The sequence below is a fragment of the Agelaius phoeniceus genome, chromosome 15, assembly GCF_051311805.1.
Source record: "Agelaius phoeniceus isolate bAgePho1 chromosome 15, bAgePho1.hap1, whole genome shotgun sequence".
NCBI lineage: Eukaryota > Metazoa > Chordata > Aves > Passeriformes > Icteridae > Agelaius > Agelaius phoeniceus.
Genome location: NC_135279.1, coordinates 13,480,026 through 13,503,292, shown reverse-complemented (window position 1 = coordinate 13,503,292; position 23,267 = coordinate 13,480,026). Strand labels below are relative to the sequence as shown.

At 41.2% G+C, this 23,267-nt stretch overlaps 1 protein-coding gene across 15 annotated transcripts in view; it reads right to left on the bottom strand.

The window, feature by feature from the left end:
- The window catches only part of TENM2 (teneurin transmembrane protein 2), an 884,487-nt gene that overhangs the window by 553,324 nt on the left and 307,896 nt on the right, over positions 1 to 23,267 (bottom strand). For all 15 annotated transcript variants that reach the window (XM_077186468.1, XM_054642789.2, XM_077186471.1 and 12 more), the window contains one exon: positions 6,955 to 7,060. The gene's annotated coding sequence lies outside the window, so the exon portion shown is untranslated. The remainder of the gene's footprint in view (positions 1 to 6,954; positions 7,061 to 23,267) is intronic.

Genomic DNA, 23,267 nt, shown 5'->3' with positions numbered 1-23,267 from the left:
ATTCCTGCATCAGCACAGCCATCTCCAGAGTGACACCTGGGCTGCCTCTCCCTTCCTGCATCAGCACAGCCATCTCCAGAGTGACACCTGGGCTGCCTCTCCATTCCTGCATCAGCACAGCCATCTCCAGAGTGACACCTGGGCTGCCTCTCCCTTCCTGCACTCAGCACAGCCATCTCCAGAGTGACACCTGGGCTGCCTCTCCCTGCCTGCATCAGCACAGCCATCTCCAGAGTGACACCTGGGCTGCCTCTCCATTCCTGCATCAGCACAGCCATCTCCAGAGTGACACCTGGGCTGCCTCTCCATTCCTGCATCAGCACAGCCATCTCCAGAGTGACACCTGGGCTGCCTCTCCCTGCCTGCACTCAGCACAGCCATCTCCAGAGTGACACCTGGGCTGCCTCTCCCTGCCTGCATCAGCACAGCCATCTCCAGAGTGACACCTGGGCTGCCTCTCCCTGCCTGCACTCAGCACAGCCATCTCCAGAGTGACACCTGGGCTGCCTCTCCATTCCTGCATCAGCACAGCCATCTCCAGAGTGACACCTGGGCTGCCTCTCCCTGCCTGCACTCAGCACAGCCATCTCCAGAGTGACACCTGGGCTGCCTCTCCATTCCTGCATCAGCACAGCCATCTCCAGAGTGACACCTGGGCTGCCTCTCCCTGCCTGCACTCAGCACAGCCATCTCCAGAGTGACACCTGGGCTGCCTCTCCCTTCCTGCATCAGCACAGCCATCTCCAGAGTGACACCTGGGCTGCCTCTCCATTCCTGCATCAGCACAGCCATCTCCAGAGTGACACCTGGGCTGCCTCTCCCTTCCTGCATCAGCACAGCCATCTCCAGAGTGACACCTGGGCTGCCTCTCCATTCCTGCATCAGCACAGCCATCTCCAGAGTGACACCTGGGCTGCCTCTCCCTTCCTGCATCAGCACAGCCATCTCCAGAGTGACACCTGGGCTGCCTCTCCATTCCTGCACTCAGCACAGCCATCTCCAGAGTGACACCTGGGCTGCCTCTCCATTCCTGCACTCAGCACAGCCATCTCCAGAGTGACACCTGGGCTGCCTCTCTCCATTCCTGCATCAGCACAGCCATCTCCAGAGTCACACCTGGGCTGCCTCTCCATTCCTGGACTCAGCACAGCCATCTCCAGAGTGACACCTGGGCTGCCTCTCCATTCCTGCATCAGCACAGCCATCTCCAGAGTGACACCTGGGCTGCCTCTCCATTCCTGGACTCAGCACAGCCATCTCCAGAGTGACACCTGGGCTGTTCCTCAGGCTCACTGTCCCTCATTCACGTCCCAGCTTCTGCACCAAGCACGGGCAGCTCTCAGTAATGATGGGGTGATGCTTCCCATGCAACAAAGTCAGGGAACACTGAATCTCTTGATTCTTACTGTGATGGCAGTTTAGTTTTTGTCTACTTCTGTTTTCTTTCTATCACACCTGGTTTTTGAAGATCCTATCCAAGCAGATACAGGTTGCTCAGTAGAAGTTAACTTGTGACTTAATTTCAGGCTGTTCACAATCAGACTGTATTTTGTAACTGTATTTTTTATTTTATAAAAATATATATTTAATATTATCATTTCTACTAGTTCTAGAAACAAAAACAGTGCAATAAAAAGCAAAGGGAAAACCTGAAAGATAACAACTATTTACCAATATTCCTTTCATGTTTCCTTCTCATCTTTATGAGAAGATACAAAATTTTCATATTTGTATCTTCTCATAAAGATTTCTTTTTTTTCTTTTTTGTTAAATACACAAAAATAACCTGCTCATGAAGGCAAAGGCATGAGCCTGGTCTGGAATGAATGGAACTGAAATGCAGCTTTATCCACTCATTGCTCATATGTGTGCTCTATTCCACCAAAAACATTTATCAGACACCTACACAGCCACAGCACCTCGAACTCCAGTCACGAAGTAATTACAGACAGAGGGTTTCTTCCAGGACAGATGCTGACTGAGAACCTTTCCCTTTCTCAAGGAAATAGGATCTTTCACAAGGAAGCTATTTCACTCTGAAATACTTCAGCCCAGGATTCATCATCAAACAGGAAGGGCTACATCCTTCTCAAACGCACAGAACTTCTTTTGAAACCCCACCAAGTTTCCAGGAAGACTTCACACTCAGTTGCACAAAAAATCTAGAATTGTCAGTGCTGAGGTTTCAGTACAGGAAGGAAGACATAAAACCATAAATAAAGGGCAGATTACTGCACCACAAACAGGATTTTACATTTTCCTTCATGCAAGCCACCCCTATTCAGTGCTTGTAGCAGGTTACACAGACTATTTATATTATAGAGAACAATCTGTCATGAGCTGTAACTGTTTTCTTTGGGCTCTCCAAGGATAGCCCCAGAATGCACAGAATGTCATTTCTGAATTTCTAGGCAAGACCTGTCCCCTTCAGTCTCACTTGAAGAAGCATTCAGATAATTATCCCAACATTTCCCTCCATCTGCCACTCCAGGCCAGCCTGAATACCTACAGCATTTTCACCCAAGTTGGTTTTTTTAATTATAACATATATTAAAACTTGCACTTAGTTAGAAAAATCAAAGGTCAAAACTCAAATATTTTTTCCCACAGAGCCTTTTTCACACAGAGGTTCATATCCCACTCAAGTTTATGAAAAATAAATGAATTATACAATGTCCTTTCTCACACAAAATCTCATATCCCACTGAGGTATTGGAAGAATACATGAATTATACAATGTCATGGCACAGAATGCACATTATTGTTAATAAAACTTCTACCTGACTCAAAGAGAATTCTCACAAAATAGCAAATATTATCAGCATCTATTTATCAACTCCAACTTTGTATGCTACGTAGTAGTGAGTCAAAAAAACCCCAAACAAAACAAACAACAGGACTTCAAACATCCAGTTATCTTTTCCAGTACATTCTTACTTGACCTTTAGTGATAATTTGGTATTTTCATATAGTTGGTTTTTCTCACTATATCCTTCTCAGTCTGAACACTCATATCTAGAGTCCACTAAAATATTTTAGGATACAGTAATTTATTTTTTAATTATCCTAGGCTTACTGTTCTGCTTGAATTATTCCCATCTTCCATACATCTGACAGAGGCCTGAATTTATCCAAAGTAATATTCAATTTCTCATCTACTCATGCAGTACCTGAGAAATGGCAGTGCTTCATCTCCTTCATATCAAATGCTGGGTCTTAAAGAATGCTGCCAAATAAATTCCTCTCCCAAAAAATAGGCTTGCAGTGCTAAGGCCAATGTGTGGGCATATGTCCTGATTAATTTAAAACCACTTGGAGAATTGGTTAGCCCCATTAATATCTTACTGAACTTCATAACAAAGACAAAAATGAAAAAAAAAACCAAACAGGTATTTGGTGATATGGCATAATTTACAAAAGCATGGGCAACACCTTAATCCTACTTCTGTAATTATCACATTACAATGATCTATTTAAATTGCATATATGCCCCTGCTCTTTCACCAGGCTTAATTATTGCTGGTAAGTCCAGGAGATCATTCATTTTTTCTCTATTTAATTAAAAAAATTAAAACAATATTCTGATACATTGATTCTTCTTTGGGATATGGTATGGGGTGAGGAATGGGAGGACAACGCTGTAGCAATGCTGATTTATTGGTCAGTTTATAATTTAGAGTAATTTACTCTAAGTTTGATGCTTACACAGGATGGTAACCTGCCTTTGCTGCCAAGAGTTACCCAGGAGAAAAATCAAGAGCAGAATTTGCATTGGTTTTGTGGCTCCATTTGTGAGTGCTAATACTTATCAAGCTCTGACTGGGAGTTTGTTGCCTAAGAAATAGAAGATACAAATACTTAAGAACACATTATTTGTTAACTTCTGTTCCCTTTCAAAATCATTGCAAACTAATAAACCCAACATGGTAGGGGCATCCAAGTCTGACAGTAAAACAAGGGCTTCTTCAGCAATTTGCTCAAGCAGTTTTGACGATTTATACCAATGGGACTTTGCAGAAGGTTTTCAAACCACACAGAAAATGCCCTTTTTTTTTCCAGAGTGGCAGCACTAAAGATGCCAAAAAATTTGCATCCTCCAGACCTGGAACTAAGAGGAGCACAGAAGTTGGCAGTGATGAAGAGGCTGTTTTCTTCCAACTCCCTCAGAAGACACAAATTTCCTGTCAAGATGGATAAAGCTAAGAAACTGAGTCCTCCCTTGAGGCTAAGTCCAGAAGGGTTTTGTTCAAGAAGTTGAACTTTTTCCTCTAAGGTAGTTACTTTCTAAAGGCTTTGATCCACCATGATGGGATGATAGAAACCTTTGTTGAAAAGAAATCTAATTAAGAAAAAAAGAACCTAACAAATATGCTGAAATCTTCTTCACAGCCATGGCCTCTGAAGAGCACAGAGGATGCTGGAGAAGGGCACAGTGGAGGGAAATGAGTCTCAGCAGTGGTTTGGGAGCTGACAGTGAGTGTTTGACAGATGCATGGAGAACATAAGGCACAAACAGGCAGTGCTGAAGGGCTGGGCAAACCATACAAAGGGGAAATAACTGGGAAGTTACCAGCACTTCCTCATCACACCAGGAAATGCACAGGAACCAAAGTTTAGGAATGAAATAAAGAACAGACAGTACCTACAGCAGGCTGAAAACAAGAGATGCCACCAGCACGTGGGACAGAACCCAGGGCAAATTCCCAACCCAAACCTGCAGCTAAGGAAGACTCCCACTAAAGACAGAACATCTCCCAAAACCCTCAAGCCCCAGAATGAAACCCCAAATCAGCTGCTGCACCATGCTGCAGGAGATCTTGGGGTGCTCTTGTTCTTGCCCTGTCCTGGGGCTCAGTGAGGAGCCCTCTCTCAGCTGGAGGAGCTGCTGGACATCCTATAAAGCAAATATTTCACTGCCAGGGAAGGAAAGCTCTGCTCCTCACACGCAGCACGGAGCTCCTTGTCCCAGCCTGTGTCTCAACTCAAATTAAACCCAAAGCAAACTCCCCCAAACATATGATGGGAGCAAGAAGAAAAGTTTTTCTTCAATATCTGAAAATCCTTCCTGGCCTCAGTATTTTCCAGAGCAATGAAAATAAGTAATGCACAGGATCTAGCCACCATTTTGAAAGTTTAAGCAGGCATATTGTCAACCTCAATTACTGCAGGGAATTATCAATTTGGTTTTATGTTCAGCTTTGTTACTGACTTACTGTCTGACCCTGGGAGATCATTTGGTGTTATTTTAAAAAAACAGACAGCAAAAAACAAACAAACCAAGACTACAGCAGGGGATTTGGAGATTGAGCTATCAGGTGTTTTGAAATTCTCACCAAGGACCTACCTCTGCAACCTTTCCCTGACAAACTGCTGTTGAGATACAGAGCAAAAGTGAGAGCTTCTGGAACCAGTATCTTTTATCACTTAATGCTTGTTCTCCTGGAATTTGCTGTGGGAAGTACTTGTCAATCTGTTCTTTAACTGCTAAAGATGGGCTATGAAGATCCCTTAAATACAGGAACATAGAGCATATACAAACAACTTAAGCAGAGACTAGATAGATATTTATAATAGTCAAAACAGATTTCAGGAATCCCCTATTTCATATTTCTAACTATACAGATCTGGTAGAAAACTGTCATGAAATTTAGACCTGTAAAATAATAAATTTTTAAACCACCACAATCTCACCAGATTTTCTCAGTATAAAGGATTTCTTATACTGAAGTAGCTCGTTCTTCTCATTTTAACTTTCTTACACTACATAAAATTTGAAAATTTAAAGATCAGACCCTTGGAGTAATTTACAAGTATGGAGCATGGATTTTAATGGCCAAAAAAATGAAAAAGTACAGCCCTGGAATCAGAAATTAACCTTCCACTAGAAAATATGTAATGACAACCAAATGACCCATTGCAAACAATGCAGAAGAATTTGTTGAGTTTTTTCAAAGTGAATTCAAGAATTCCTTCAGCATTTGGTGCTTGCCAGATCTAAACCCCACTGTTTTGCCACGCTTTTCAAGACAAGTGAAACAATTTAAAATATTATATTAAACTAACTCCAAATGAGAGATTTAGAAAAGGCACAATCTGGAAAAAGCTTCCCATGAAATACTGCCACTGAATTAAATTACTCAAGTAAGAATTCTCAGGTGTCTCACTGAAACTTATCCTCAGTAAAATTAAAATCCATAAGAGAAGATGGATTTTTTTTTTGGAACATAAGTAGGGTTTGGTATTGGTTTTTTTCCTGATGGGAATCCATCAACCAAAGGTTATGTTCCCTTTACTTTTCAGCTACTCTTAAGCAGGACAGCCCCTTTCCAGTGCTGGACACCCTGGGATAAGTGTGGTACTTGATATAATTACCTGCATTCCCAAAGCACATGTACAACAGTAATTAAATTGTAGGTGTCTTGTGAGCATTCTGACCAGCAGTTAGAGACACCATGAAAGAACAGATAATGGGAAGGGTTCTTCTCTTTGTCTTTTCTCTGCCCAGCATATATTGTCTATACACAGATAGAGAACTGTGTGCAGCCAGTCATACAGATTAAACAATTTTTGTTGTGTTCAGAATCTGAACAAAAGGCTCATTCCAGTGAAGAAAAAAATATTTTGATGCCAGGAGCATTAAATTCCCAACACCCTCATTTGATCCTGAATTGGTCAGGATGAGCAATGCCCATAAATGAACATGCAGGTAGACAGGAAAAAGGCAGATTTCTTTTAGTGGGGCCTTCTGAAGTAATTCACTTGGGCTGGAAAAGACTGAAGTAGATTCTTTAAAGCAAAGTGCTGAGAAAAATTGCTTTCCTCTACAAAAACACTTTCCTGCAGAGATCTTCCCAGGCACTTTTGAAGCACAGATGGAACCACTTTGGCCAACAATACATAAACACATCTGTGAGCAAACAGCACACAAAACTCAGGCTGTGAGTACTCACTGACCAGGCAGTTGGCAGTGCTCAGGCTGGCAGTCCTTAGGGGTCGTGTCTTTAGCTCATCAGGTGAGAGGCAACTCTTACTGTGGCAGGCAGTGAAAACCAAGCTGGATCTGTCAGAAAGAAATAAGAATAACTTTCAGAAAAAACCCAAAAAAACAACCAAACCCAAACCTGTAAAACCCAAACAATAAGCAAAGGCTTTAACATGAAATTTTATTTAATGGTATTTATCTTTTAGAGTTTTGAAACACAAAAAGGACCCCACAATCTAACCACACCAGATGAAGAAATAAACCTTGTAAATGCCTCTTTCCATTTGTCTCCTATTTTCCCTTCTCCCCGTCCCAAACGCAGACACTCGAGCACAGAAATTGCTCAGTAATTTAATTTTTACACTGCTAAACTAGTAAATAAGAAAGAACCACATCTTCCCTACTCAGTTCAAAAGAACAAAAAGACACAATGAAATTAAGCAGCATTTCTCAAAACTTTAGCATTGTGACACTTTTTCCATTGGGCATTTTTAATACAAGAAAGTTTAATTTAAAATAGCCTTAGATGTCACCACTTCACAGACCACTCGTTGCTTTCTCTGTCAATTTATTATTTTCTTTCTCAGTATGCAATACCTTTTGTTACCTGTTGATTCCCACATTTTGTTCAGAATTTCTATTACCCACAAAACTATTTTTGGAAAGACAAGTGTTACCTATCATGTCCATTGCCTCAGCCATTTCCACCTGGTCAATGAAACAATCCAGGCAGAGCCAAAACCAGATAGAAGATGACTTTGAAAGAAACACATGTTTCACCTTGCTTTATGAAACTGAGCAATAAGAAATAAGGGCAAAGAATTTCATTCTGCCAAAGAAATTCAAATCACTGATGGCAGCCTACACAAAAAAATACAAAATCCTCACAGGCTGAGGGGGGAACAAACATTTTAACCATCAATATTAGAGCCAAATATTTCATCATAAGTATGTACAAAAACCTATAAAGACAAGCTAATGCTTTCCACTGTAATGCATGAAACTTTTAAGCTACTTTCTTTTAACAGTGAGAGCATTTAACACTGCTTTATCCATGTCTTTCACCAAATTTAAATTAATGGTACTTATTTTTGGTTAAAAAAGAAGATTGATGTACTAGCACTGCTTAACTGCTGAGGTTTATCTCCCTGGAAATGAAAAGGAATAATTGTATTTCAGGCCAACAGCTTTCCATAAAGCATCAATTTTTTTTAAAAATAAGACAAAGAATTGTATACACACTGTACATTACTATCATGTAAAATCGTTATGGCCAGAATCCTGGCATAAGACTTTCTAAGAATATGAATCAAGGTGAAGAAAAACCCCCAGTGCTTTTAATGAGCAAATGTGAAAGCTGAAATGCAGATAACCTCACTAATTAGGGTTTGGGATGCAGTCTTTACTTTCATAATCTCCTTATTTTCACTATTATGCTTACTTTCTTTTGTGCAATCCTATCAACCTATGCTTAAGTGGAAATTACACTTTTAATACTTCCCTCCTCTTTGGTAATTCTGTGCCATTTACAGTATTTGCTAATAATTGTTAATTCTTTTATAGCTTCCCTGTTTGCTTATCACTGTTTCAGGAGCTGCTGGATTTGGAACAGCAAGTTCCATAAGAAGAGTGTTGGGTTACAGAGATACAGACACTGATAGGCTACCAAGAAAAAGCATAATGAATATGTGAGAGCTAAAATCTACCTAATAAGAAAACACGTTTAAACCTCAGCAAAGCCCACCTCACCCAGGCTTCTCAAAGTGACCCCAGGGAGCTGCTGGCTGTCTGAAGGACACTTGGTGACCACACTGAGAAGGTTTTTGGCTTTGGAGCCCATGGTGCCCTGCTCAGGGCTCTGCTGGGCACAGTCCCTGCTCCCCAGGAGGGGACAGGTCCATCCCAGGCACTGCCAGCCTGGCACCCCCCTGGCCCTCACTGTGCTGCTGCAGTCACCTCCTCCCGTGGAGCAACGAGTAAAGAGACAAAATCCTGCAAAAATTACTTGAAAAACCAGGCTGAAGTAAGTACAGAGCATTTCAAAGTCACAGGAGATGTAAAAGCATATGACACTGTAAAAAAGTGCAGTAGAGCTACAATTTCAGCTCTCAATTTTTCCTTTGTCCTCTTTATATGTGGAAAGTCCAAAGAAAGATGAAACTTGCTAGCTGTAACAGAACTAGAACAAACAAAGCCCAAACAAGCCAAACGAAAAAAACCCACCAGAAATCCACGTAGAAAATTAGTTAACAAAAATCAAAACAGGTTTCATGTTTTATTACAGAGTTGTCAATAAAGTACTTGTTACCAAGACTGACTAAAAATACAGTCTGACAAGTTGTAATATTTTTTTGCCTTGCAGTAGCTTTCTGTAAGAGAGCAGGGGAGAAGTGTTTGTAAACATTGACCAATATTTACAAACAAGCCAAACCAAGCAAGAAAAGCAGCAAAGCCAAAGGGAATGCAGTTGTTCCTTTCAGACATCTCAGAATAATACCAGATTCTTTAAGAATAATTTTAGCAGGTACTACATAAGCAGCATAAAAATGGAGTGCAGTGTTTCTCAGAAGGGAAGTCACAGTGCAGCAGAGTTTGCCCATTTCCATAATGCCTCTCCACATCATGAGCACTAAAACCTCCAGGGCTGCCCATCTGCACCAATGCCACCCTCAGGTTCCTGCTGCCATAGAAACCTCAGCAGCAGGGTACAGAGCACCAGGATGGAGAGGGTTAAATAAATAGAAGGCAGAGTTGCAAATTACTTGGAGTGCCACTGGAAGAACTGATCTAAAAACCCATAAATTTAGTATGTGCTGCAAGATCTGGTCCTTTAGAGTAATCTGCCAGGACTGCTGAGATGCTATCTACGAGCAGTCAGACACTTAAAAACTTTGAGAGAGGATTTGGCACACTTGATGCTGTTGCATGTCTTGCCCTTGGTAATGATTAATTAATGAGTCGTGTTTCTTAGATGAAGGTTATAGATTACACACACAGTAATGATAGAAATGAAATATCACAGCTGCAAGCATCTAAAAGCCAGGGAACAGCAAAATCTACACAACACAGACAATTTGTCCTGCTTGGTACATACTCCACGTTTTATTAGTAGTATTTTTAATTTTAATTTCTTTTTTTTTCTTAGTCAATAGATCATTTAGCACAAGGCATTCAGAGCTTGACTAAATCAATTTCCTGCTCATTTCTGACACTGCTGGCCCCAGGCCAGGCAGCATCCCTGACTCACCCTGTGGCTGCTCAGCCCCAACCCCTCCATGCTCACCGCTCCCCAGAGGACACCACCCTGCTTTAATTGGCTGAGACCTTGGCACAAGAAGATGGAAGAAGTGTCTGTGAACACCACGTGCCCATTTTCCTTGCATTTGGCATTACACAGCACTTGGCATGCAGCAGGTCTGGATGCCTTCAGCTGTAAGCTCACAGTGATAAGCATTTCTACACACCCAGTAAATAAGGGACAAGTACACATTTACTGGCCATGCCAATGCAGCAATCTGTAATCTGTCCCCATGCAGGCAGCTGTGGGACACAGCAATGGCAGTTCAGTTCCCCTCTCTCCTGCAGGCTGCAGCCACAGGAACACAGCAGCCACAGTCCCCAGCTTGGTGTTCACCCTCTCCTCACACCCAGCTGTGCAACACCTGGCTCCTCTGAGCCAGCACACAGGATGGGTCACCCTGTGAGCCTGACTGGCCTCCTCACCAAACCAGCCCTGTTTGTTTGGTCTCCTCCTGCCCCAGCTTTGGTCAGCACCAGTTCCCCACTCTGGCTCGGGGCATTGCCATGTGAGGCAGTGCCAGCACACGGGGCAGCAGTGGGGACACACAGCAATGTCCTCACCAGGTCATGGCACAGCTCTAGGGCAAGAGAGCACAAACCATGTGCATGACATTGTATCCCCCTCCTGACAGCCTGTGTGACAGAGTTCACTCAGCAGGAGGAAAACCCAAACCAAACCACAGCACTGATCTCACAAACACCACCCTGTGTGGCTTCCCAAGACTGATTTCTTCTGAGACTGCACCTGATCAAAAGCACTGCACCAATGGTTCTGAAGAAAAGATACCATCATGCAACTTCACCCAAAGGCCAGGGCAAATTCAAATTAAAGATCTGTGTTTTGGCTATTAAGTCCTTGATTTTTCTCACTGCTCCATCCTCACACACCCCTCTTTTTCTTTGGCAACTTGAACAACTGCCTTGCAATGGAGCCAGTGTTCCAATAAAGACAGAGACAAGCTTGCAGAGAGACGACTTGGAAGAAAACCTGGTGCACGGTATTAAAACCCAAATCTTGCACTTTCATATCAACTCCCTTTGTATGCACACTGCATACTTGATATTCAATGTATAGAGTTATCACCCTGCAGAAACTTATTTAAACTAATGATTTATAAAATTCTGAACATACCAACAAATCAGGGAATATCTAGAATTTCTATTCAGTTGACATTTAATACAAATGCCAATTACTTAAAGTGATATTGATCATAACATAGCACCCTTGACAAATAGGAGTAAAACTTTCAAAATATGTGTTTCCTCATCTTGACATCAATACATATAATCGAAATAGTTTATGAGCTGTAGGCCAAACTTGAAAGAAAAAAAATATTTTGTCTTCCTATTAGCCAGCAAAAGATATAAGAGAGTGTGGTAGATTAGTAAATGGAAATTAACTGAATTCTGGGTAATGAAAAATAATAATAATAAAGCTTTTAACAGCCTTGAAATTGTAAACATAAGTTTTTTCAATATATTACAGCTGTAGAACAAAAAGAAAGATTAAATTACAAAAAGGAAGACAGTATCAATTTCTCAAATATCTATCATAACATACATATTTCCAAATGTCTACCTTAAAAACAGTATCATTTTTTCTAATGAATATTAGTAATACTTGAAGACAACACTTTCTATTTTCAAGAGAAATTCCGGATAAGGTCAGCAGGAATGGGAATGACAGCAACAGAAAAATAAATCATGGGAAACATCTAATAGCATTGCTTTCAAGAGGCAGAGAGCAAAAATCAGCTGAATCACAGCAGAATAAAACCCCCAATACACCACTGAAGTAACTTTGTAATATCTTCAGAGACATAGCAACCTTAATCCAAATAAAAAGAAAAGCAGTAAAACAAAAAAATACACCAGTCTAACATGTCTACTGATATATGTATCCCTAGGACCAGCAGGAGAGAATGCAGAAGCTGAAGGGAAGCACCATGGTCATCCAAACATGAAGAAGACCTTGATTTCACACAGAAATTAAAGATGCTGAAATGGAATAACAGTAAAAGTTGGTGTTTAACCAGCAGCAGGTGTAGGAAGAAGCCATTGCACCAACAAATCAGGACAGCTGACACTAACAAAGCCAAACTGTGCTCAGTGAAAAACTGCATCCTGCACCACCACTGCTGGGTGCTTCATCCATGGCCTGTATCTGGTTAAAAACCAGAGCTTTGCATAGATCACAGCCCCTGGATAACAAACCTCAATGACTCTGGCCTGCTCAAGGGTATCAGGAGCTCCTAAAACTGCAAGAGGAAGAACCTGAAAGGAAAAGGCACAAAGAATTCTAGAAGAGAAATGATTAAACTACATCTTTTCCTATGTATTTAAATATATATATATATATATATATATATCTATCTCTGAAAAGCACGTGGTTTATATAGTGTGTATTTACCACCTACAAATAATAGCTCTTGTTTACTAACAAACAAAGGACTGGAAAAGCATCATGTAAACACGAAACATCCATCAATAATTTGGAGAGTAAAGAAGAGGCCAACAATGAAGAATTCATTCATTTCTCAAGAGGAAAAAAAAGGTGTTGGAAGAAGGAAGGAAAATGTCTGAGTGAGATGCATGAGAGGCACTGGTCAGGAGAGCAGCACAAAACATCCTGGGCTGTGCCCACCACACCTGGTCATGGCTGGTGACCCAGTGAGGCCCCAGGCCACTCTCTCTTGATACTGAGTTTTGGTTTAGATTTTCTTTTTAAGTAGCTCAGCTAACCAAAACATTAATCAATGTCTCAGCAGAGCACAGACCACAGCGTAAACTTCAGCAATTACTGATTCAAAGAAATGATAGAAACAAACAGCCAAGTAGATAATAACCAGAAGAAATTAATCAGGAGCTCCACTTGTAAGCCTGAAAATAAATATAACTGTATTTACCATTACTTCACTCTGAGGTTTTCCAATAAAGGAGGATAAAATAAAACAGAGAAAACAATAAAACTTTCACTGTAAGTGCCAGAGTATCATGAACTTCCAGAACTACTGCAAAGGCTCAACGATGGGCATCATGGTAACCAGAACCAAAGAGCAAGAGACAGTCCCTTGGGGTGAAAATGGGAACATCAGGAGAGGGAACAGACAAGGGGGATGGTCTCAGTAGGCCAAACACAGCTCACTAGAGGATGGCAGGAACTGGGGCTGCCAGAAAGTGAAGGGAGTACCAGCAGGGCAGGGAGAAGAACTGACCTGTCAGTCCTTGAGTGCTGCTGGGAGCAACACCCGAGCTGGATCTGCAGCCTTGAATCACAAAACACCCAGCAAGTCCTGCTCTTCCCTTCCCTACGCTGCACCAGACACCACGGTGGAAGCACCTGAGGCAGCTTCAAGCATTGGGAACCATTCTCCAGGGAGGATAAAGGGAACTCTGCACCCATTCACAGCACCATCTCCAGACACCACTAGAGTACAAGTGTAATCGGGGCTGGAGATAGCAAAGCTCAACATTCCACTAAATTAAGAACTATTCCAACAGTATTTTATGAAAAATCAATAGTAACTGCAATTCCAACCACAGTCTGTGGATAAGCATTATTATTTACAGGCTTACTGAGATGAGCAGTATATTGTCTCTTTAAAAGGGATGAATAAAGTTACATCAGCAGAGTCCCTCATTCAGAGACATAACTGTGTGCATGTATAAATCCCCATTCCTTTCTGTAGATGAAGGGCAGCTAAACTGAGTTGCTGCAGAAATGTGCATTTGAAGGATAGGAAAGGTGCCTCTGGCTTTATGCAATCCTGCACAGGAGTGAATTCTTCACACTGTCCAGAGCAGCACAGCTCCACACGGTGGGTCAGCCCTCTATGTTAATGATGGTCCCAGTCCCGGTGTGCTTTGATTAGATCAGAGAGGAGCAGCAACACATCAGCCCCACCTTCCCCTGCCCTGTCTGGGTGCCTCAGGAAGGATTGTGTCCCATGGCAGCACCTCCCACCCGGGAGAGCACTGAAAACACCAAACAATGCACTGAATTGACTCCCTTTGACCACATGCCACCATCAGAGGCAAGGACACCACAGAGCAAGCCACAAGGCATGTTATCTGACCTTCCTGACTCCATTCATACAAAAACCAGGAGACATAAACAGAACTAGCAGTAGTCTGGTTCAAAATTCTTTTTTTTCTCCCCTCCTTAAAAGAGACAGCTCTTTACACAATAAATGCACATTTGTTAGGAATGCTGGGGAGGCCACAAGTTCACAAGGATTTAAGCAATGGCAAGAAAGCTCCTCGCAGAGCCCCACTGTGGCTTCCCAAGCAGCCAAGGCCACATCCAGCTCCAAAAGTCCCCAGACCAAAAGGGCTGCAAGCCTGGGGAAGCCTAAGTGGCATTTCAATTATGACTGCCTCTTGTCCTGTCCCCAGGCATCCACTTAGGGCCATCGATCCCAGCCAGGGCAGCCCATCTCGTATTTCCAGTCCCTTCTGGCATCCCTCTAACTCCAGACAGAGACAGACAGCAATGATTAGGCTGATAACTAACACCTCATTTTGATAATGCCTTCTGCACTGGCAAATGAAGACAAGAAGTTATATTTTCACCTTTCCCCAAGCTGTTAATCCAACCCCAGAACACTGTCCGTACTTCAAGCACTATGTATCACCTGATTTTTTTGAATCACACTATCCTGTGGGCCTAAGACACAGAATCAAGCCACAGCACTGAAAAAGAAGCATTACAAGATGTTAATTCCCTTCAGTAAACAGCAAATTTTAAAAGGAAACAAAACCAAAAAAAACCACCATACCAACAAAAAACCCACCAATAAAAAGCCCTGCAAAGTTCACAGTTGCTTTTTACCCCTTCACATTTTTAGTCGATCCCTTTTCTTCAACTACACTGCAGACACTGATTTAGCAAGTGTCACAAACACTGCACATTATCAAGAACTGTTTCACCTGTGAATGTTTGCTGTGCCTCATCAGGATTAGTCACCCCTTGACAGAAGCAGCTGCAAGAGCAGCACAGCCCCTTGGTGCTGGTGCATTGCTGCTAATGAGCATCGCCTGCACTCTGCACTCCCCTGCATGGGTAGGAAGTCAGGAAAACTAGAAGGAATTTTTCATTCCTCTATATTTATCCATATTTGAAATACCAAAATATGGTCTGAAACTGCCTTTATTCACCCTTCTGTAACTTGTGTTCTAACATAACTACTGTAATGAAGTCTTCCCATCTTTTAAGCTCTAATAAAACAGTGTAAGAACACACGGTTGGTTAATTCCTGACACAAAATAAAAGGCCAACTGTATGGCAAGCCAGAGCTGTCATTTGAAATTAGGGCATATGACAACCCTAATGTGATCTGAAATTCAGATTTCTATTAGGCCTCATTAAGCAGTTTAGAGAAATTCTTCCTTATTTTCATTGGGTCTTTTTATCGAATTACTTTCACAGAATGATGTACATAAATACATAAAACCTTTTAAAATCATAAAATATTTTAGTATTAAGTTTTTTTTTTTCAAGTCCTATCACCTCTCAGCTATGCAAGAGAAAAGGCAAGAACTTTTATTGTTAATTAAAAATTAAAACCCCTCAAAATTATGATTAAAAAATCTGGCCTACGTATTGGCTATTCCTTCCAAAATGATCCCAAAGTAAGCAGTACCCAATATTCAGAGAATTAAGCAGCACTTTGCCTGTTGTCTTTCAGATAAGCGTTATTTATCATAAGATTAAAGTAAAATACTTTTATAAATTGTTGTTTAAAGATAGATTTACTTTATCTACGTAGGTTCTGTTTGTTGTTGTTCTCACCTCTTACAAAACCTGTCAGCTCCTCAGCTTAGGCCCTTGATACAGCACAGCAATAAAATGTGCCATGTGGAAATGTTTATGGCTTATCAACAGTCCCTCAGTTACAGAAATAATTATATTTATTCATTAATCTCTGAAGAGCCACATGCACCTTCTTTGCTGGCATCCAACTACTGACTGGAGTTTATTTGTCTTCAAAACATTTGTTTTCAGTACATTTATATGGTAACTGTTGCAATCTAAAAATCTTTTTTATTTAAAAAGTATTTCTCAAGATACTTTTGTTTGGTTGTTTTGTCTGTCTTGGGATTTTTTTGGCTGGTAAGTTTCTTGGTTTGTTTTTTTAATAAGCCTTTGGGAAAGTAACACAAAGAGAAAATTTGATATCCACCAGGAGATTTGGTGTAATTCTTCTGCTCCCAGCCATCTCTATCACTCTGCACTGAGCAAACAGGACAATTTTAAAACCTGCAGGTGTTTTCATTAAACACATATTGATAAAAAAATACTGTGCATGTTTTCATTTTTGCAAAACAGAAAAGACTCAATGCACTAAACGAGCTTAAGGGCCTCACTTAAGAGTATTGGTATTTGAATACTGACTACTGGGTAGCACTGAAGTGAGCATAAATACACTCAGATAGGATTTTCAAGCATTAAAAGCTAAGATAGTGAATCTATACATAGCCACTGAATGAAGCAGAGCTTAAAAGTATTGCTCCTGGCTTTGCTAACTTAATAATAGGCAAGAATGGTTTCCCCTCTACAAGGAAAAATCTTAAATGCCCATACATAGAAGGGCATACAAGGGCAGCTCAACTTCTAGGTAATAAACCCCTGGAAAATGTAATTAGTGCCTTAATTTCAATGTACAGAATTTCAAATGAAGGTCAATATTTTGAAAAATGCTTGGTTTAGAAAAGAATACTCTGAGTTGCACATAGATGTTCAGAAATCCAAACAAATACTTCTGATGAAAAAAGGACAAAAAAAAAACAGATGAAATACAAGACTTTATAAACAGATTGGCTGACCATTTGTAACATGACACAAAAGAAAAAATTCCAACATGGTGCCTTATGGACCAAAATCACAGAGTCCTGGAGGGAGGGTGCACCTGCCCAGGGCTTACTGACAGGACAAGAAGCAGAGGGCACAGACAGCACCCAAACACTGGGGTCCAACGCTGGAGCTGGTCACTCAGAGAGGCTCTGGAGGCTCATCTGTGGGGATACCCCAAACCCCACTGCATGTGTCCTGAGCAACCTGCTCTGGTGGGCCCTGCTTGGGCAGGGAGCAGACTAAAACCTCAAAGGGGATTCTCAAGTACAAGGAACTGGCAGGACTCCACAAGTTCCTTCCAGCTAAAGTTTTCAGCATTCATCTTCCACTTGTGTTTTTGGTATGCCTAAAGCCAATCATTTCACGCTGTTCTCAAGTGCAAGAGCTGCAAGATATTAAGTTGTGTACATGCCCTTAAAAAATAGTAAGGGGGTAAACTCTCCTTTCCTGATCTGTGCTTGTTTCCTATCCAGTTAACAACATCACTGGTAACCACTGTGCTTGATTTGCAAAGCAAGAGAGAAAGACAGAAAAAAGCAGCAATTGAACAAAAAAAAAAATATTCTCCCAAAGACCAATCACCAGAACAAGGAGTAGGGAATAAAAACTCTTAATATCTGCTGGTCCATTTCTATGAAACTGAACAGAGGGCAATCACCTTGAAGATATTAAATTCCCCTGAGTGCTGGGAAAATCTGTCAGATAGTAAAACAAGAGATTTGAATTATCCTCCCCTCTGAGGTATCTGAGGCTACCTGAGCAGCTCCCACCCAGCACCCCAGGGCCAGGCAGAAATGCTGCTGCTGCTGCTCACAGGGCAGGAGGAACCTGAGGAAGGGTGACAGGATAGAGGGAAACAGGAACTGGCATTACTGCAGGGCAAAAAGGACAAAGGGAAGATCCCATGAAATATGATCACATGGAAGATGCTAGTAAATATGAGCAAAGATAAACTAGTACATCCTTCTGGTGGGAGGCTTGCTGTGAGGGGACCGGGGATAAAGGACAGAAACCTGCAGGCAGTGAAGCTTCATTAGTTCCACTAATCACAGAACAATTTGTTTTTAGGAAAGTATTTTGGTTTGTTTGTGGTTTGCCTTACAAGAATGAACAGGTGTCTCAATATACTCTGCATGTGGAGTAACAGAGGAACAGCCAATACCAAGAGCGCTCTGTTCAGGCTCGATTTATAAATGGAAAAGTGATTCTGCATTCAACAGGAAGGATAAAAACGGTATCCTGCTGTTCACAGTGGGAGACAGAATTTAAATATCCTGTAATATAATTTGGTACATCACCACATGTCAGGCTTGACTATCCTCATTTACACCAGTAAGTTCTTACACAAGAACAAATCTTTTCAATCCAAGGCAGTAACTCCTGATTTACACCGGGACAAATGAAAGAGCATGAGGTGCTTCTTAGCATAATAAAATTTGTCATCTCCTGTTAAATGCATTATTGGCAGATATAATCATCTGTTAGTATTGTATTACAAGATAACAATATCGGCACTGGATTGGAAGGGGAAATAGCTTGTGATTTGTTGTTAAGTAACTCTCACCATCATCCACAAAAATCAGTTAGTCGGTTGTAGTGTTCTCCAATTTCAGTTGCTTTTTAATTAAAAGAGTAAATCAAATCACAACTAAAAAGAAATTAGAAGCTTTACATTGGGGAAAAAAAGCTTTTCAAGGATGGTTTTAACACCCACCATTATGTTCAATTTCAGATGATAGAAGGTCAACAACAAAGGTGTCATTTCTTTCAGTAAAGTCACACCTTAAACTAAACAGGGAACATTTTTTCTTCTCCAGCTCCCTAATTCTTCCACTGTACAACAGCGTTAGGCCACGGATAGTTTGTAGAGGACAGCGCCAACAAAGGACAATCACGACAGAAACACCCCTTGCCTAAATGGCTGCCATTAACATGTAAAAGAAAGAAAGAAATCCCATTTTTAACCCAAGGCAGCCCCGAGCGCGTTCCCGCGCCCAGGCTGAAGTGCCCTCTGCTGGCCCTCGGACTGGAGCGGGGAACTTCAGCACCATCACACCCAGACCCCTCCAGAGACACCGAATTTCATCACTGAGGGTTGTTCTCCTTTTTACCTCTACAGAATAAGCTGAATAAGGGACAGTTATAAAAGGGGGTTTAAACTTCGCAGCTAGAATTGAAGATTGTCGCTATAGGACACGAAATAAAATGACGTGGACACACAGCTCTCCAAGGCAAAAAAGAGAGTGTTTAATTTCTGACTCCAACATTTATAGAGTTCCAAAGGTGACAGTGGCTTGGAGGGTGACAGTGCCACCTCTCCAATGACACTGGACAAACCAACAGTCCATCAAATTTCTCCTCCTCCATAAAAGAATGCAAAAGAATAAGTTATTTACATAAAGTGTGTGAGAAAGTTCATTACAAGAATGTAAACATCAGAAGGCTTAGAAAATCTTAAAAAAACCAGGGCAACAGAAGGTCTCTTGGCTTGGCTCAGATGCTCTGATTCTGTGGGTGGGGGGCAGCAGATGAATGAACAAGAGGATGACCAAACAGGTGAACTGAAGATGAAGAACACCAAGAGAGCAGGTAGCTACAGTGATAAAGTAGATTAAATGTATAGGAACAGAGTGCAGAGGAGATTCAGCAAGGAGATTCGAGAAGAGAGAGCATGCAAAAACCCATCCATGAAATAAGTAAGTCGTTTTCACTTTGGCTGATGTTATTTAGATTTCAGCCCTGAACTTAACGAGGGTGATGAAGTCAGATTTCTCCACACCATTTTTCTATGGTCAGGAGGTGGGCACATGATACTTGATTTTTCCTTCTGAACCTTCTCTAAATCTACAGATGCCTAAATACTCGAGAGCTGCTCCTTTGATTCCCCTAAGCTTCACAGCAATCCAGCTCTTCAGAAGCTCAGCAGGGGTAACAGAAGACTGGTCTATCTTTGAGGAAGGAGGACAGCTTCAGCCAAAGAATATTAGTTATGTAAAGCAGCAATAAACTCCTCACGGATACCTGCCTGGACCTGAGAAACAGCAAATTACTGCTCCATCTTTTCCTGCTCTTACCTTGCCTTTTAGATCCATCAAGAAAAAAACAACACAGAGAATTTTTTTTTTCTTTCCATTAAAGATTACAAGCCAAAAATCAGGAGGAGGTTTAGGGTTGGGTGTCCCTCTAATAGAGATGAGCAACAAGACTGAGGTAGTAAGAAGGATCAGAAATAAAAACCACAATTAAAACTTAAAATTGACCTCAGGCTGCCCCTATAAATCTTTCATTATTCCTACCATTAGCATTAGTTAGACTTCTATAATAAAACAAATACCATCCTTGAAAGGGCAGGTAGAGAAATCAGCTTTCATGCTTGCTAACTGAAAGACCTGATAAAGGATAGGAAGCATTAAGATGCATCCAGATCATTAAGTCTTTGTCTTCAAAGAATTTTCCTCATTAGCCAGTTACTTTTCATAGAAATTTTGGAATCATGCTAAAAAACATTTTATTTTTTTCACATTAACATAAACTCCAAGCACTAGAAAAAACTAACTTCCTGTCTTTTGCTAAATCTAAGGCAGTTTGAGGATTTTTAGGATCAATCTTCTGTCATCAATTAAAGGGGGAGGAACAATCAGGCTTAACAGATTTAGCCAAAATACAGTCACTGGCATTCAACCACATGCCAATAGTTGCAAGTTTTCTGGAACAGAAATTTATTTCACCATCTGATGCAACTGTATGATAAATCCAGTTTTCAAAAGTGCAGTTCATTTCATAGACATAAAGACAAAGGCAAGCTTATATCTATATGGCTAAATGACCTTGAAATAATTAAAAGACAAATTCATTTTTCTGCTCAATTTAGGCATGCTTATAACAAAAATACTCGTTTGAGTTCTGCTTTTCCAGCAATAGGTGGCACTGTCAAATATCACTTGCATAAGCATCTCTTGTGCACCATATCAATTCAATAGTCAAGTGGAACATCTGCAGGGAAATGTGGCTAAAGTTATTTTCCTTTCTGCTTCCTCTAAACAGGACAGAGATTACATCTTGCAGTTGTTTTATTCCCTGTTTTAAACTGCTCAGAAACATTTTTATGACAGTTAAAAACTCGAGAGAAATATGCTGTTAATGTTTTGAAGAGTATGCTGCTTTAGACAAGTGGCAAGCAAACAAACATGCCACATGCTCCAGCAATCTGTACGATAATACTAATATTTACAAAAAATATACCAAAATGCGGGTTTAAATAGGGATTACCTCGGCACTTTCATCTCACTTTTTGTGACTTGTTAAAATCCTTCCATATTTCCCCAGATTTGTAGATAATATTCGTGGTTGGCAAATGGCACATCTCTTAGGTTCCAAAACAAGCAGCTGGCTACTCTGCCCCTTCAGCTTATTGCACCACCTTTCCCTTTGCTCCAGATTCCCCAGATTCCTGCTCTCTGCAGCACTCCCTCAACGTGCTGCTATCTTTTTTTCTCCACTAGTGCTACTCTGGCTCTGCAGCCCTGATTTGTCAGAGATGCTTAACAGCAACACAGAGCCAGAATCCTGAGCTCACTGTTTACCAGGCTGATCATGTACATAATATTGTTTTTGAGACTTGCCACTTCTCCAGTGTAATTTTTGAGGTCCCAACTCCAATATAATATGCTCCTCACCTAAGCTGCTTACATAAGGGATATGCTTCACAGGAAAGAAAAGTATACCAGACTAAATCTCTTTAGGATTTTAATTTCTTTTGTTTCAAAGTAAAATGTGCTGGAAGCCCAGAAACAACAACGGGTTGTCTCAAAGCAAAGAAGGAATTAAACATCAAAGCTGTTTGCTTAAGTCTTTTGGTTATTATGGCAAAAGCACTAAATCAATCTTAAAAGCACGACATGCCATTAGGCAACCTTCTCCTCTTTCTGCAGAGCAGAGCCACATCCCTGCTATTGCACAGCACTTTCTGATGTGGAGCACACCCAGCTCCCTTGCAGTTTCAGCCTGCACTGTCCCTTGTCCCCTGTCCTCAGCTGCTGTCCCTGCACAATGATGGCACCCTCAGCCTCCACCAGGGACTAACCTGCTTTGCTGCAGGGCTTCTTGCAGCTCAAACACACAGCACGTGCCTTCAGCTTTGGAGCAACAGCCAGACAGCTGCAAAACTTCTTTCCCTCCCCAACCGGTGGAAGGCAGAAAGTAAAGATGTTTTTAGGCAAGGGGCAAGCAGCCCAAATGAAACAGCACCTCCCTTGCTGAACCAAACTCACTGTGAGCTCTCTCAGAAACACTGACTCCAAGTTCTGCTGTACTGAAAAATTCCTTCTACCAAGAATCCCCCAAATATAAACAGCTGCAGTAATAGTGAAACATATCTGAAATTACTCAAAAGCTTTTCCTCACCTTTTAAAAATATCTCTGCTTTAGGACTTGGTGCTGCTGCAAGAACTTCTCTTCTAAAACTCCAAAATGGATTCTTTTAACAACAGAATGATTTACAGCTGAGGTAGCCAAAAGCCAGCAATCAGCTCAGAACTACAGCAGCTGTTTCCCCAGCTGAAGTCACTCAGTCTAATTCTCTTGCCCAGTGACAAGAAACAGGACATCTAGGACTCAGAACTGTCATTTTAGGTTCTCAGTGAAAAGGAATCAGTGCTAGGAAAGTTATCAGGCATGAAACTGTCACACGTTTAAATGAGATGATAGCTTTGAATAAAAAAAAATGTACCCCCAAAATGGCAGCAGATTTTGTTTTAAAGGCTTCATTAGAAAAAGTCTGAACTGAAGAAACAGCTCTGCCAAGTTTAGTTGAACAAAGCAAGGCAAACAAGACATCTCACTACCTGGGCAACAGAGTAGTAGCAGTAAAAAACTCAAACCCCCAGTACAGTATCTTGATGCACTGGGCCGAAATTGTTGGGTGTAATTAAGATAAAATTACTAGCTGATATTAATTACAGATAAAATTACAACTGATATTAATTACAGCAATTTTTTGTTTCACTGAGTTCTCAGTTACACTGTCTCTGTCATCACTAAACCCTACTATGACATCTCCCATCAGCATTCCAGCTTGTATTTTCACATTACTGTCCTGTGTAAATTTAATCTGTGTATTGTAGCATATTCTAA